Genomic DNA, 13,553 nt, shown 5'->3' on the forward strand with positions numbered 1-13,553 from the left:
GGGTGATAGAGGGAGACTCCATCTCAAAAACAAACAAACAAACAAAAGACCGTGGAATCAATAGAAGGAGTGTCTGGGTTAAGCTAAGGGGTTGTGGAGACCAAGGTTCTTACTATGCAGATGAAGTGTCCAGGTAGCAGGTTTCAGAGATAATAGATTGCACATGTTTCTTATGAGACTTAGAAAGGTGCCAGACTCTTAGTTAATTCTCTCCTGGATCAGGAAAAAGACCTGGAAAGGGAAGGCGATTCTCTACAAAATGTTGATTTTCCCCACAAGAGTCAGCTTTGCAGGTCCATTTCAAAATATGTCAAAGAAATATATTTTGGAACAAAATACTTCCATTTCTTTCAGGGCCTGCTATGTATCATGTTGGTATCTTGTTGCTACAAAGAGTATGTTTTGTCAGTCTTAAGTCTCTGTTTCACTGTTAATGCTGGTCAGCTGTGCCTGAATTCCAAAGGGAGGAAGTTATAATGAGACATGTCCGACCACCCATTCCCATCATTGCCAGAACTAGTGTTTCAGGTTTACCTTAGAATGCCCTTGGCCAAGAGGAGGGGTCCGTTCAGTTGTCTGGGGGGCTTAAAGAGTTTTATTTTTGGTTTCCACTCCCATATTAAAATCTTCTCACCTGGCCAGGCATGGTGGCTCACACCTATAATCCCAGCACTTTGGGAGGCTGAGGTGGGCGGATCACCTGAGGTCACGAGTTTGAGACCAATCTGAACAACATGGTAAAACCTCGTCTACTAAAAATACAAAAATTAGCCCAGCGCACACCTGTAATCCCAGTTACTCGGGAGGCTGAGGCAGGAGAATTGCTTGAACCTGGGAGGTGGAGGTTGCAGTGAGCCAAGATCACACCACTGGACTCCAGCCTGGGTGACAGAGCAAGAGTCCATCTCAAAAAAAAAAAAAGTCGGCCGGGCGCAGTGGCTCAAGCCTGTAATCCCAGCACTTTGGGAGGCCGAGACAGGCGGATCACAAGGTCAGGAGATCGAGACCATCCTGGCTAACACGGCGAAACCCCGTCTCTACTAAAAACACAAAAAATTAGCCGGGCGAGGTGGCGGCGCCTGTGGTCCCAGCTACTCGGGAGGCTGAGGCAGGAGAATGGCGGGAACCCGGGAGGCGGAGCTTGCAGTGAGCTGAGATCTGGCCACTGCACTCCAGCCTGGGCGACAGAGTGAGACTCCGTCTCAAAAAAAAAAAAAAAAAAAAAAAAAAGTCTCCCCACCTGACCTTATAGGCTGCTGCTTTCTCTCCTCCCTCCACTTCCTGGTCAATTCTATTGAGTTTACAGTGTCTTGTCTTCTTACCGTCCATGGTGAGAAGGTGTGTTAGTGAAGCAGCCTTGTAGTCTGGAGTAACACCCAAGGTTCGTTGTCTCACAGCCACAGAGAACAAGGACGCAGACACAAAGAGTGAGGTTGAGAGTGGAAGTTTACTAAGTGAAGGAAAGAGAATAGCTCTCTGCTGCAGAGAGGGGTCCTGGAAAAATGGGTTGCCAGATCCACAGTGAAATGCAGGGGTTTTATAGATGATCTGGTGAGGAGACAGTGTCTGATTTACATAGGGCATGAAAAACTGGTTGGATCAGGTGTGCCATTGGCATAGGCGTGAATCTCAGGTAACTCCAGCCTGATCTTTTATTATGCAGGTGGGTTCTCTGTCTGGTCTGCAGTATGTTGCCCGTTTCTTTATTGCTGTACAGGTGGTAACAAAAAAAGGGAAGATGGAGCCTCCATGTTGGACATGCCCGGCCCCAGATAGCCCTTTTCTGTTGGCACTGCTGCTGGCATTCCCCCATGCAAGCTTCTAGCTTCCTTATTTATGTTTGCAGCTCGATTTTTCACACCGCTGTTTGTTTAGAAAAGAAATGATTTGGGGGCTGCTTTTTGTTAGAAAAGAAATTCTGCCGAGGACTTTTTGCCCTCAGTACCTGCCTAAATAATTTCTTTCTACCTCCTGTATCATTAGCACTTGGGGAACGTATCTGAGTCGTACAGCACTCTTCCACCCATTACAGTCTAGCTTCAACCCTCATTCCTCACTGAATTGGCTTTGGTCAAGGTCACCACAATCTCCTTGTTGCTAAATCCAGTGAAGCCCCGTCAGTCCTTTTCTTTGCAGTAGCTGACCCTACTGGCCACTCTTTCCTTGAAGCACTCCTCTTCCTTTAGCTTCTCTGGTCCTGCACTTTCTGATTGTTCTTCAGCCTCTCTAGCCTTTCCCTCAAAGTCTGTGTCAATGCTCCATGATTATTTTTGTGTTTCTGCATGGTTTGGTTTCCTGAGCAAAGGAGAACTTATTTAGATGTGCTAGAAAATGTCTCCTTTTCTCCAGACCTGTTTGCTCATCACATGCCAATGGTGTTAAACTTGGAGCCATCTGCTCCCATTCAAAGGAAAATAAAACTGGCCAGGCATGGTGGCTCATGCCTGTAATTCCAACACTTTGGGAGGCCGAGGCGGTTGGATCATGAGGTCAGAAGATCAAGACCATCCTGGCTAACATGGTGAAACCCCGTCTCTACTAAAAAAATACAAAAAAATGAGCCAGGCCTGGTGGCAGGTGCCTGTAGTCCCAGGTACTCAGGAGGCTGAGGCAGGAGAATGGCGTGAACCTGGGAGGCAGAGCTTGCAGTGAGCCGATTGTGCCACTCACTCCAGCCTGGGCGACAGAGCGAGGATAATAAAACTTATCTTGACTGAGTGTGGTAGCTCTTGCCTGTAATCCTGGCACTTTGGAGGCCAAGGCAGTCAGACTCCTTGAGCCCAGGAGTTCGAGAGCAGACTGGGCAACATGCTGAAAATGCATCCCTACAAAAAATGCAAAAATTAGCCAGGTATGGTGGTGCATGCCTGTAGTCCCAGCTACTTGAGAGGCTGAAGCAGGTGTGTTAGCACTTTAGGGAATGTATCTGAGTCACACAGCAACAAATGTTAAAATCGTCTCACCTGGCCAGGCATGGTGGCTCACGCCTATAATCCCAGCACTTTGGGAGACTGGGGTGGGCGGATAGGGTCTCTAGCATCCTCAATTCTTGCCTCCTCAGAAGAATTCCACCGAGGGGCATAAGGCAGGGTGAGAGACTGAGGCATGTTGTAGAGGAGAAGTGAAAATTAATTAAAAAGCTTTAGAGGCTAGGTGTGGTGGCTCACACCTGTAATCCCAACACTTTGGGAGGCCGAGGTGGGCGGATCACGAGATCAAGAGATCGAGACCAGCCTGGCCAACATGGTGAAACCCTGTCTCTGCCAAAAATAAAAAAATTAGCCAGGCATGCTGGCCCGTGCCTGTAGTTCCAGCTACTCAGGAGACTGAAGCAGGAGAATTGCTTGAACTCAGGAGGTAGAGGTTGCAGTGAGTCGAGATCGTGCCACTGCACTCCAGCCTGGCGACAGAGCGAGACTCCGTCTCAAAAAAAAAAAAAAACAAAAAAACAAAACAAAAAAAACTTTAGAGCAGGAAAGGAAGGAAATAAAATACACTTGGAGGAGGTCCAAGCGGGCGGAGATCAAGTGTGTGGTTTAACCCTGGACTTGGGGTTTTATACGGACTTGGCATTTTATCCGTTGTTATGCTTCTTGGGGGGTTGCATTCTTTCTCCCCTGATTATTTCCTTGGGGTGCGCTGTCCACATGTGGCCAGCGCTTGGCAGGGGGTGCACGCACAGTGTGTTTACCAAAGATGTATGCATGACCACTTGAAGCATTCGTCCCTTATTAGTCAAGCGTTCTTAGAAGAAGGTCATACACCAGTTAAACTCTGCCATTTTGCCCCTTAGTGCACATGGTTGAGCCCACTTGCCCAAGTCTTAAGATCTTACAGGGAAGCTGCTGATCACCAGTTTCAGGAGTTTTCTGTCTATTGGGATACTGCCTTTCCCTGGTGCCAGCTGTGACCAATTATTATTTTAGAGAGCTGTTTGGGGCAGGGCACCGGGGACACGGACTAGCTACCTACTGTAACAGGTGGATCCCTTGAGCCCAGGGAGGTTGAGGCTGCAGTGAGCTGTGATTGCACCACTGCACTCCAGCCTAGGTGACAGAGTGAGACCCTGTCTCAAAAGACAACAACAACAGGCCAGGCGCAGTGGCTCACGCCTGTAATCCCAGCACTTTGGGAGGCTGAGGCGGGTGGATCACGAGGTCAAGAAATTGAGACCATCCTGGCCAACATGGCGAAACCCTGTCTCTACTAAAAATACAAAAATTAGCTGGATGCGGTGGTGCGTGCCTGTAATCCCAGCGACTTGGAGGCTGAGGCAGGAGAATCACTTGAACCTAGCAGGTGGAAGTTGCAGTGAGCCCAGATAGTGCCAGTGCACACCAGCCTGGGTGACAGAGTGAGACTCTTGTCTCAAAAACACAAAAACAAAAACCCAAAAAACTGATTTTCTTCATAGTGCTGACATTCTGGTGGGGAGAGATGAGCATTAAATAAATATATGTCAATTGCTAAGTACTACAGAGAAAAACAGAGCCAAGTAAGGAGAATGGAGAATGCCAGAGGGGAAGGGAAGGCCTCTCTGATAAAGCAGTATTTCAGTAGAGATCTGGAGGAAGTGAAGAGTGAACCATATGTTTATTTTGGGGAAGAACATTCCAGGAAAAGGAACAGCAAGTGCCAAGGCCCTGAGGGGGAATTGCATTTGACATATTTGAGCATGGTTGCTGGAGCTGGGAGAGAAGAAAAGTGATAATTCATGTACTCAGAGAGGTGCGGGGAGGGGCTCGGCTGCAAATCATGTCAGCCTTTTAGGCCATTGTAAGGACTTTAGCATTTCCTCTTAGTGAAGAGCCACTGGAGGATTTTGAACAAAGGGAATGGCATGATCCAAAGTTGGTTTTTAATTTTTTTAATATTCATTTTTTATAGACAGGGTCTCAGTCTGTTGCCCAGGCTGGAGTGCAGTGGTGCAATCATAGGTCACTGCAGCCTCGACCTCCTGGGCTCAAGCGATCCTTCCATCTCAGGCTCCCAAGTAGCTGGGACCACAGGCAGTGCCACCATACCCAACTAATCTTTTTTATTTTTTTGTAGAGACAGTATCTCACTATGTTGCCCACGCTAGTCTCAAACTCCTGGCCTCAAGCAATATTCCCACCTTAGCCTCTCGAAGTCTGGAGTTACAACTGTGAGCAGGGAAAGTGCTGGGATCTCAGGTGTGAGCCACTGCGCCCAGCCTCATGTTTGTTTTCAAAGGATCCTTCGGGTTGTTGTGTGGAGAATAGAATATGGGAGGTCTAGGGCAGGAGCAGTGAGATGAATGAGTTTGATAAAGCCAGATAGGACCTTCTGTGGGGTATAAGTGAAAGGAAGGCATCAAGAATGACTTTAAGTGGCTTGAGTAAATGGAAGAACATAAATTGCCATTTATTGAGAATGGGAAGAACTAGGGGAGTAATAGTTTTGGAAAGATGAGATTAGGATGTTACTGGACACAGTGGCCCACACATGTAATCCTAGAACTTTGGGAGGCCAAGGTGGGACGATCATTGAGTGCAGGAATTTGAGACCAGCCTGAGCTACACAGAGAGACCCTGTCTCCAAAAAAATGTTTAAAGCTTAGCCAGGTATGAAGGCCTGCGCCTGTAGTCGCAGCTACTTGGGAGGCTGAGGCAGGAGAATTGATTGAACCTGGGAGGCAGAGGTGGCAGTGAGCCGAGATTGCGTCACTGCACTCCAGCCTGGGCGACAGAGCGAGACTGTCTCTAAATAAATAAATAAATAAACAAACAAACAAATAAATAAATAAGAAATGGGGGCAGGCAGCAAAGAACCCTATAGGTATGGATTGAAATTGGGGGTATCGGTGTGAACTCATAAACTCTAAAATATATATATGTATGTGTATAAACACGTTTGTGTACACAGGGATATACTGTATGTCTGTGTATCTGTGTGTGTGTGTGTGTGTGTGTGTGTGTGTATACATACACACTTATATTTCCTACCTGTGAATGCTGAAAGAGCCATGAGGCAAAGTCACCCCGAAGCAATGAGCACACCGACTGCCCAGATCTTAATAGTTTCCTGGGACTGCCATACTGAATTAGCACAAACTAGGTGGCTTTCAACAACGGAAATGTATTCTCTTACAGTTCAGGATGCCAAAAATCCAAAATCAAAGTGTTGCCAGGGTTGGTTCTTTCTGGGTCCAATTAACCATGACCAAAGAGAGGGTCATAGGCTGGGCGCAGTGGCTCACGCCTGTAATCCCAACACTCTGGGAGGCCAAGGTGGGTGGATCACGAGGTCAGGAGTTCAAGACCAGCCTGACCAACATGGTGAAACCCCATCTCTACTAAAAATACAAAAATTAGCCGGGCATGGTGGCACGCACCTGTAATCTCAGCTACTCAGGAGGCTGAGGCAGGAGAATGGCTTGAACCCGGGAGGCAGAGGTTGCAGTGAGCCAAGATCACACTACTGCACTCCAGCCTGGGCGACACAGTGAGACGCCATCTCAAAAAAAAAAAAAGTTACAGTTGTCAATTTCATGTTATACATGTTTTACCACAATTTAAAATGGCAATATTATATAAGGCAAATAAAGGTTGTAGAAATGTTCCAGATTAAAGGACACAAAATAGACATGATAACTAAATGCAATCAATACCTGACTCTAGATGCAATCAATACCTGACTCTGACTTTGTTTGGTTAGAGATGGGGTCTCGTTATGTTGACCAGGCTGGCTTTGAACTCCTGGCCCCAAGCAATACTCCTGTCTCAGTCTCACAAAGTGCTAGGATTACAGGCATGAGCCACTGTGCCTGGCCTAGGTTTGCTCTTACAATGGAAGGGAAGGAATGCTTTAGGCTGGGCATGGCAGCTCACGCCTGTAATCCCAGCACTTTGGGAGGCCAAGGTGGGCGGATCACCTGAGGTCAGGAGTTTGAGACCAGCCTGGCCAACATGGTGAAACCCCGACTCTATTAAAAATACAAAAATTAGCCGGGCGTGGTGGTGGGCACCTTTAATCCCAGCTACTTGGGAGGCTGAGGCAGGAAATTTTCTTGAACCCAGGAGGCAGAGGTTACAGTGAATTGAGATAGCGTCACTGCACTCCAGACTGGACGACAAGAGCGAAACTCCATCTCAGAAAAAAAAAAAAAAAAAAAAGAATGATTTAAAGGACATTATTAGGACAAATGACAGTATGGGATTATGGATGTAAAGTATTGCAAATGTATGAAGTTGATAACTGTACAACAGTTATATAAGAGAATATCCTGGCCGGGCGCGGTGGCTCAAGCCTGTAATCTCAGCACTTTGGGAGGCCGAGACGGGCAAATCACGAGGTCAGGAGATCGAGACCATCCTGGCTAACACGGTGAAACCCCGTCTCTACTAAAAAATACAAAAAACTAGCCGGGCGTGGTGGCGGGCGCCTGTAGTCCCAGCTACTCAGGAGGCTGAGGCAGGAGAATGGCGTGAACCTGGGAGGCGGAGCTTGCAGTGAGCTGAGATCCGGCCACTGCACTCCAGCCTGGGCGACAGAGCGAGACTCCGTCTCAAAAAAAAAAAAAAAAAAAGAGAGAATATCCTTATCCTTAGGAAGTACATACTGAAGTGTTCTATGTAACTTACCCTCAAATATTCCAGATAAATATTAAATTGTTTATGTGTATGTGTGTGGAGAGACAGAATAAGCAAATGAGGCAATATTTTAACAATAATCTGAATAAAGGGCATAGAGGTTTATTGCATTATTTTAATTTTTTGATTTTTTTGGGAATTTGAAATAATTTCCAAATAATGTTCTAAAGTTCAAGCTGGGCATGGTAGCACACACCTGTAGTCCCAGCTACTCAGGAGGCTGAGGTGGGAGGATCACCTGAGCACAGGAGGTTGAGACTGCAGTGAGTGGTGATCATGCCACTGCACTTCAGCCTGGGAGAGACAGTGAGACTCTGTCTCGAAATAAAATAAGTTCGAAAACAAACGAAAACCCCAGTGAGCCTATTCCTTTTGTTCATTCTCTCTCTCTTTTTTTTTTTCCTTTTGAGACGGAGTCTTGCTCTGTCATCAGACTAGAGTGCTATGGAGTGATCTCCACTCACTGCAACATCTAACTCCCTGGTTCAAGCGATTCTCCTGCCTCAGCCTCCCAAGTAGCTGGGATTACAGGCACGTGCCACCATGCCCAGATAATTTTTGTATTTTTGGTAGAGACAGGGTTTCACCATGTTGGCCAGGATGGTCTCGATCTCCTGACCTCGTGATCTGCCCACCTCGGCCTCCCAAAGTGCTGGGATTATAGGCATGAGCCACCGCGCCCAGCCCCCATTCTCTCTTAAACCCACTCTAATCAATCCACCTATCCCACAACTCCACTGAAATGTATTTGTCAAGATTACGAAATATACCCATTTGCCAACTCCAGTGGTGACTTCTCTCACTCTCCTACTTGACTCATCAGCAGTATTTGACATGGTTTATCACTCCCTCCTTCTTGAAATGTGTGCATCTTTTGACTTCTGGACACCACTTTTTTGGTTTTTCTCTTACATTCCTGGCCGCTCCTTCTAAATATCCTTGACAGTTCCCCTTCCAACCATTTGAGTGTCCAGAGCTCAGTCGTCAGAGCCAACCCATCTAGATGGAGGTTGCAGTGAGTGGAGATCACTCCATAGCACTCTAGTCTGATGACAGAGCAAGACTCCGTCTCAAAAGAAAAAAAAAAAGAGAGAGAGAGAATGGAACAAAAGGAACAGGCTCACTGGGGTTTTTGTTTGTTTTTGAACTTATTTTATTTTGAGACAGAGTCTCACTGTCTCTCCCAGGCTGAAGTGCAGTGGCAAGATCACCGCTCACTGCAGTCTCAACTTCCTGTGCTCAGGTGATCCTCCCACCTCAGCCTCCTGAGTAGCTGGGACTACAGGTGTGTGCCACCATGACCAGCTTGAACTTTGTTTTTTTGTTTGTTTGTTTGTTTGTTTTGAGACGGAGTCTCACTCTGTCGCCCAGGCTGGAGTGCAGTGGCCGGATCTCAGCTCACTGCAAGCTCCGCCTCCCGGGTTTATGCCATTCTCCTGCCTCAGCCTCCCGAGTAGCTGGGACTACAGGCGCCCGCCACTTCGCCCCGCTAGTTTTTGTATTTTTTAGTAGAGACTGGGTTTCGCGTGTTAGCCAGGATGGTCTCGATCTCCTGACCTCGTGATCTGCCCGTCTCGGCCTCCCAAAGTGCTGGGATTACAGGCTTGAGCCACCGCACCCGGCCGAATTTTAGAATATTATTTAGAAATTATTTCAAATTCCCAAAAAAATCAAAAAAATAAAATAATGCAATAAACCTCCATGCCCTTTATTCAGATTAAATTATTGTTAAAATATTGCCTTATTTGCTTATTCTGTCTCTCCACACACATACACATAAATAATTTAATATTTATCTGGAATATTTGAGGGTAAGTTACATAGAGCACTTCAGTATATACTTCCTAAGGATAGGGATAGTCTCTTATATAACTGTTGTACAGTTATCAACTTCATACATTTGCAATACTTTACATCCATAATCCCATACTGTCAGTTGTCCTAATAATGTCCTTTAAATCATTCTTTTTTTTTTTTTTGAGATGGAGTTTCGCTCTTGTCGTCCAGTCTGGAGTGCAGTGACGCTATCTCAATTCACTGTAACCTCTGCCTCCTGGGTTCAAGAAAATTTCCTGCCTCAGCCTCCCAAGTAGCTGGGATTAAAGGTGCCCACCACCACGCCCGGCTAATTTTTGTATTTTTAATAGAGTCGGGGTTTCACCATGTTGGCCAGGCTGGTCTCAAACTCCTGACCTCAGGTGATCCGCCCACCTTGGCCTCCCAAAGTGCTGGGATTACAGGCATGAGCCGCCACACCCAGCCTAAAGCATTCCTTCCCTTCCATTGTAAGAGCAAACCTAGGCTAGGCACAGTGGCTCATGCCTGTAATCCTAGCACTTTGTGAGACTGAGACAGGAGTATTGCTTGGGGCCAGGAGTTCAAAACCAGCCTGGTCAACATAACGAGATCCCATCTCTAACCAAACAAAGTCAGAGTCAGGTATTGATTGCATCTAGAGTCAGGTATTGATTGCATTCAGTTATCATGTCTATTTTGTGTCCTTTAATCTGGAACATTTCTACAACCTTTATTTGCCTTATATAATATTGCCATTTTCAATTGTGGTAACACATGTATAACATAAAATTGACAACTGTAACTTTTTTTTTTTTTTTTTGAGATGGCGTCTCACTGTGTCACCCAGGCTGGAGTGCAGTGGTGTAATCTTGGCTCACTGCAACCTCCGCCTCCCGGGTTCAAGCCATTCTCCTGCCTCAGCCTCCTGAGTAGCTGGGATTACAGGTGCGTGCCACCATGCCCGGCTAATTTTTGTATTTTTAGTAGAGATGGGGTTTCACCATGTTGGTCAGGCTGGTCTTGAACTCCTGACCTCGTGATCCACCCACCTCTGCCTCCCAAAGTGCTGGGATTACAGGTGTGAGCCACCGCTCCTGGACTCAATTTTTTGTTTTTTAGAGACAGAGTCTCGCTGTCACTTAGGCTGGAGTGCAGTGGCACAATCATAGCTCACTATAGCCTTGAACTCCTGGGCTCAAGTGATCCTCCCATCACAGCCACCTGAGTAGCTGGGACTACAGGAGCACACCACCACATGTGGCTAATTTTTGTTTGTTTGTTTGTTTTGAGGTAGAGTCTTGCTCATTGTATCACCCAGGCTGGAGTGCAGTGGTGCAATCTTGGCTCACTGCAACCTCTGCCTCTCAGGTTCAAGAGATTCTCCTGCTTCACCCTCCCGAGTAACTGGGATTATAGGCATGCACCACCACTCCTGGCTGATTTTTGTAGTTTTTAGTAGAGAGGAGGTTTCACTATGTTGGCCAGGCTGGTCTCAAACTCCTGAGCTCAAGTGATCTGCCCGCCTCTGCATCCCAAAGTGCTGCTATTACAGGCATGAGCCACCGCGCCTGGCTATATATATGTGTGTGTGTGTGTGTGTGTGTGTGTGTGTGTGTGTGTGTGTGTGTGTGTGTATGGAGAGAGAAAGAGAGAGAGACAGAGAGAGGGTCACACTCTTATTTGAATTCTGATTCAAACAAAGTATAAAAGGACATTTAGGGAGCCAGGCATGGTGGCATGCACCAATGATCTCAGCTACTTTGGAGTCTGAGGTGGGAGGATCCCTTGAGTCCAGGAGTTCAAGGCCAGCCTGAGAAATATAGCAAGAACCCATCTCTAAAAAATGAAAAGAAAAACAAAAAACATTTTGGGGAGGGGAACAACCATGGAAATTTGCATAGACTTGAGTATTAGATGATATTAAGGAATTATTTTGTTGGACATGAAAATCATTATATAGAAAAATGTTATTTTTTAGAACTGAAATATCAAAGTATTTAGGGTTGAAATATGATGTCTAGGATTCTTAAAATACTTCAACAAAGAAAAAAGTAGATGAATCAATTTTGACAAAATGTTAATTATAGGTGATAGGGAGCTGGGAGTTCATTGTAAAACTCTTCTACTTTTGTGATTGAAATTTTTCATCAAAACACAAACAACTGTTCTTTGACATTCTGGCAAACACAAGAAAATATCTGGGTTGTCACAGCCAATACCCAAATTCTGAGGGTCCCTGAAGAGTCATTCATAGACTTTCTGACTCTAGCACCACAGGCTGTCTGCTGGGTTTTGTTTCTTTTTACCAGAGGACTCACTGATATCCTGACTCTAGACTAGCTCCTACAATGGAAGAGAAAGAATACTGTAAAGGACATTATTAAGTCAACTGACAAAATTGGAATATGGATGGTAGATTTATAAATGAATCAGATAGGTATTGTTATTCTCTTTCTGGATCTTTCAAGGAAATTATCCATTTCATCTGCATTGTCAAATGTACAGACATAGAGTTGTTCATAGTAGTCTCTTATCTTTGTAAATGTCTATAGGATCTGTAGTGATGGCTCCTCTTTCATGCCTCATATTTGTGATTTGTGCACTATCCTTTTTTTGACACAGACAGAGGCCAAAAGGAGAAATGACTCAGGTCAAGACTGCAGAGCCAGCTGGGCTATCCTTAACTCCTGCTGCCTTGCCTGGCTGTCAGGTGAATCATCCTTTTTGAGGCTTCCTACTCCCAGCCCACAGCTCTCACATATTCTTTTTTTAATTTTTATTTTATTATTATTTTGAGATGGAGTCTCACTCTATTGCCCAGGCTGGATGGAGTACAGTGGCACGATCTCAGCTCACTGCAACCTCCACCTCCCAGGTTCAAGCAATTCTCCTGCCTCAGCCTCCCAAGTAGCCAGGACTACAGGTGCCTGCCACCACGCCCAGCTAATTTTTTTTTTTTTCTGTATTTGAGTAGAGATGGAGTTTCACCATGTTGCTCAGGCTGGTCTTGAACCCCTGAGCTCAGGCAGTCTGCCTGCCTTGGCCTCCCAAAGTGCTAAGATTACAGGCGTGAGCCACCATGCCTGGCCATCTCTCACCTATTCTGCATGGCCTGACATGTAGTCTGACATGGAAGAGCCCAATTGCAGAGCAAGGACACTTATTGCCCTTGGCCTCTGAGGTGAATCTAACTTCTCAGAATGTTCTCTTGCCCTCTATCCTCTGCTTCCCCTCAAAAGAAAAAAAAAGAGGTAGAGGAGGTAAGATAACAAAAGAGAGATTGGGGTGGGGAGTGGCAAATGGCAAAGATGGGCTACTTTTTAGAAGCAGCAATAAGCCTCAGCTGACCTGGAAAGAGGCCGTTCTGCCATGGCAGGGAGAGGAGATCAGGGAAAAACAGTGACAACTTTACTGCCCCCTTTCTTTTTCTTTGAGATGAAGTCTCGCTCTGTCGCCCAGGCTGGAGTACAGTGGCACGATCTTGGCTCACTGCAACCTCTGCCTCCTGGGTTCAAGTGATTCCCCTGCCTCAGCCTCCTGAGTAGCTGGGATTACAGGCACACACCACCATGCCCAACTAAGTTTTTTGTATTTTTGGAAGAGATGGGTTTTCACCATGATGGTCAGGCTAGTCCTGAACTCCTGGCCTCAAGTGATCCACCCACTTTGACCTCCCAAAGTGCTGGGATTACAGGTGTGAGCCACCACACCCGGCCTACTCCTTTTGCTTTAACTCTTGTCTCCTTAATTGCTAGAGGGAAGGTCCCTAAGTAACTGGGGGGGCCTAATTGAGCCTACACCTAGTTTTCCAAATTCTTATTCTATCACCCTACCCAAATTCCATGTCTAGATAGTAATAAAGGGAGTGAAAGACATAGGGACATCAGCTTCCTTCTTTTTGTTGTTGTTGTTTTGTTTTTTTGAGACAGGGTCTTGCTCTTGCCCAGGCTGGAGTGCAGTGGCACAACCATGGCTCACTGCAGTCTCAACCTCCCAGGCTCAAGTGATCTTCCCATTTCAGCCTCCTGAGTAGCTGGGACTACAACAGGCACACATCACTGCACCTAGCTATTTAAAAAACAGGCCAGGTGTAGTGGCTCATGCCTGTAATCCCAGCACCTTGGGTGGCCAAGGTGGGTGGAT

The sequence above is a fragment of the Macaca nemestrina genome, chromosome 20 (genome assembly GCF_043159975.1).
Source record: "Macaca nemestrina isolate mMacNem1 chromosome 20, mMacNem.hap1, whole genome shotgun sequence".
Lineage (NCBI taxonomy): Eukaryota > Metazoa > Chordata > Mammalia > Primates > Cercopithecidae > Macaca > Macaca nemestrina.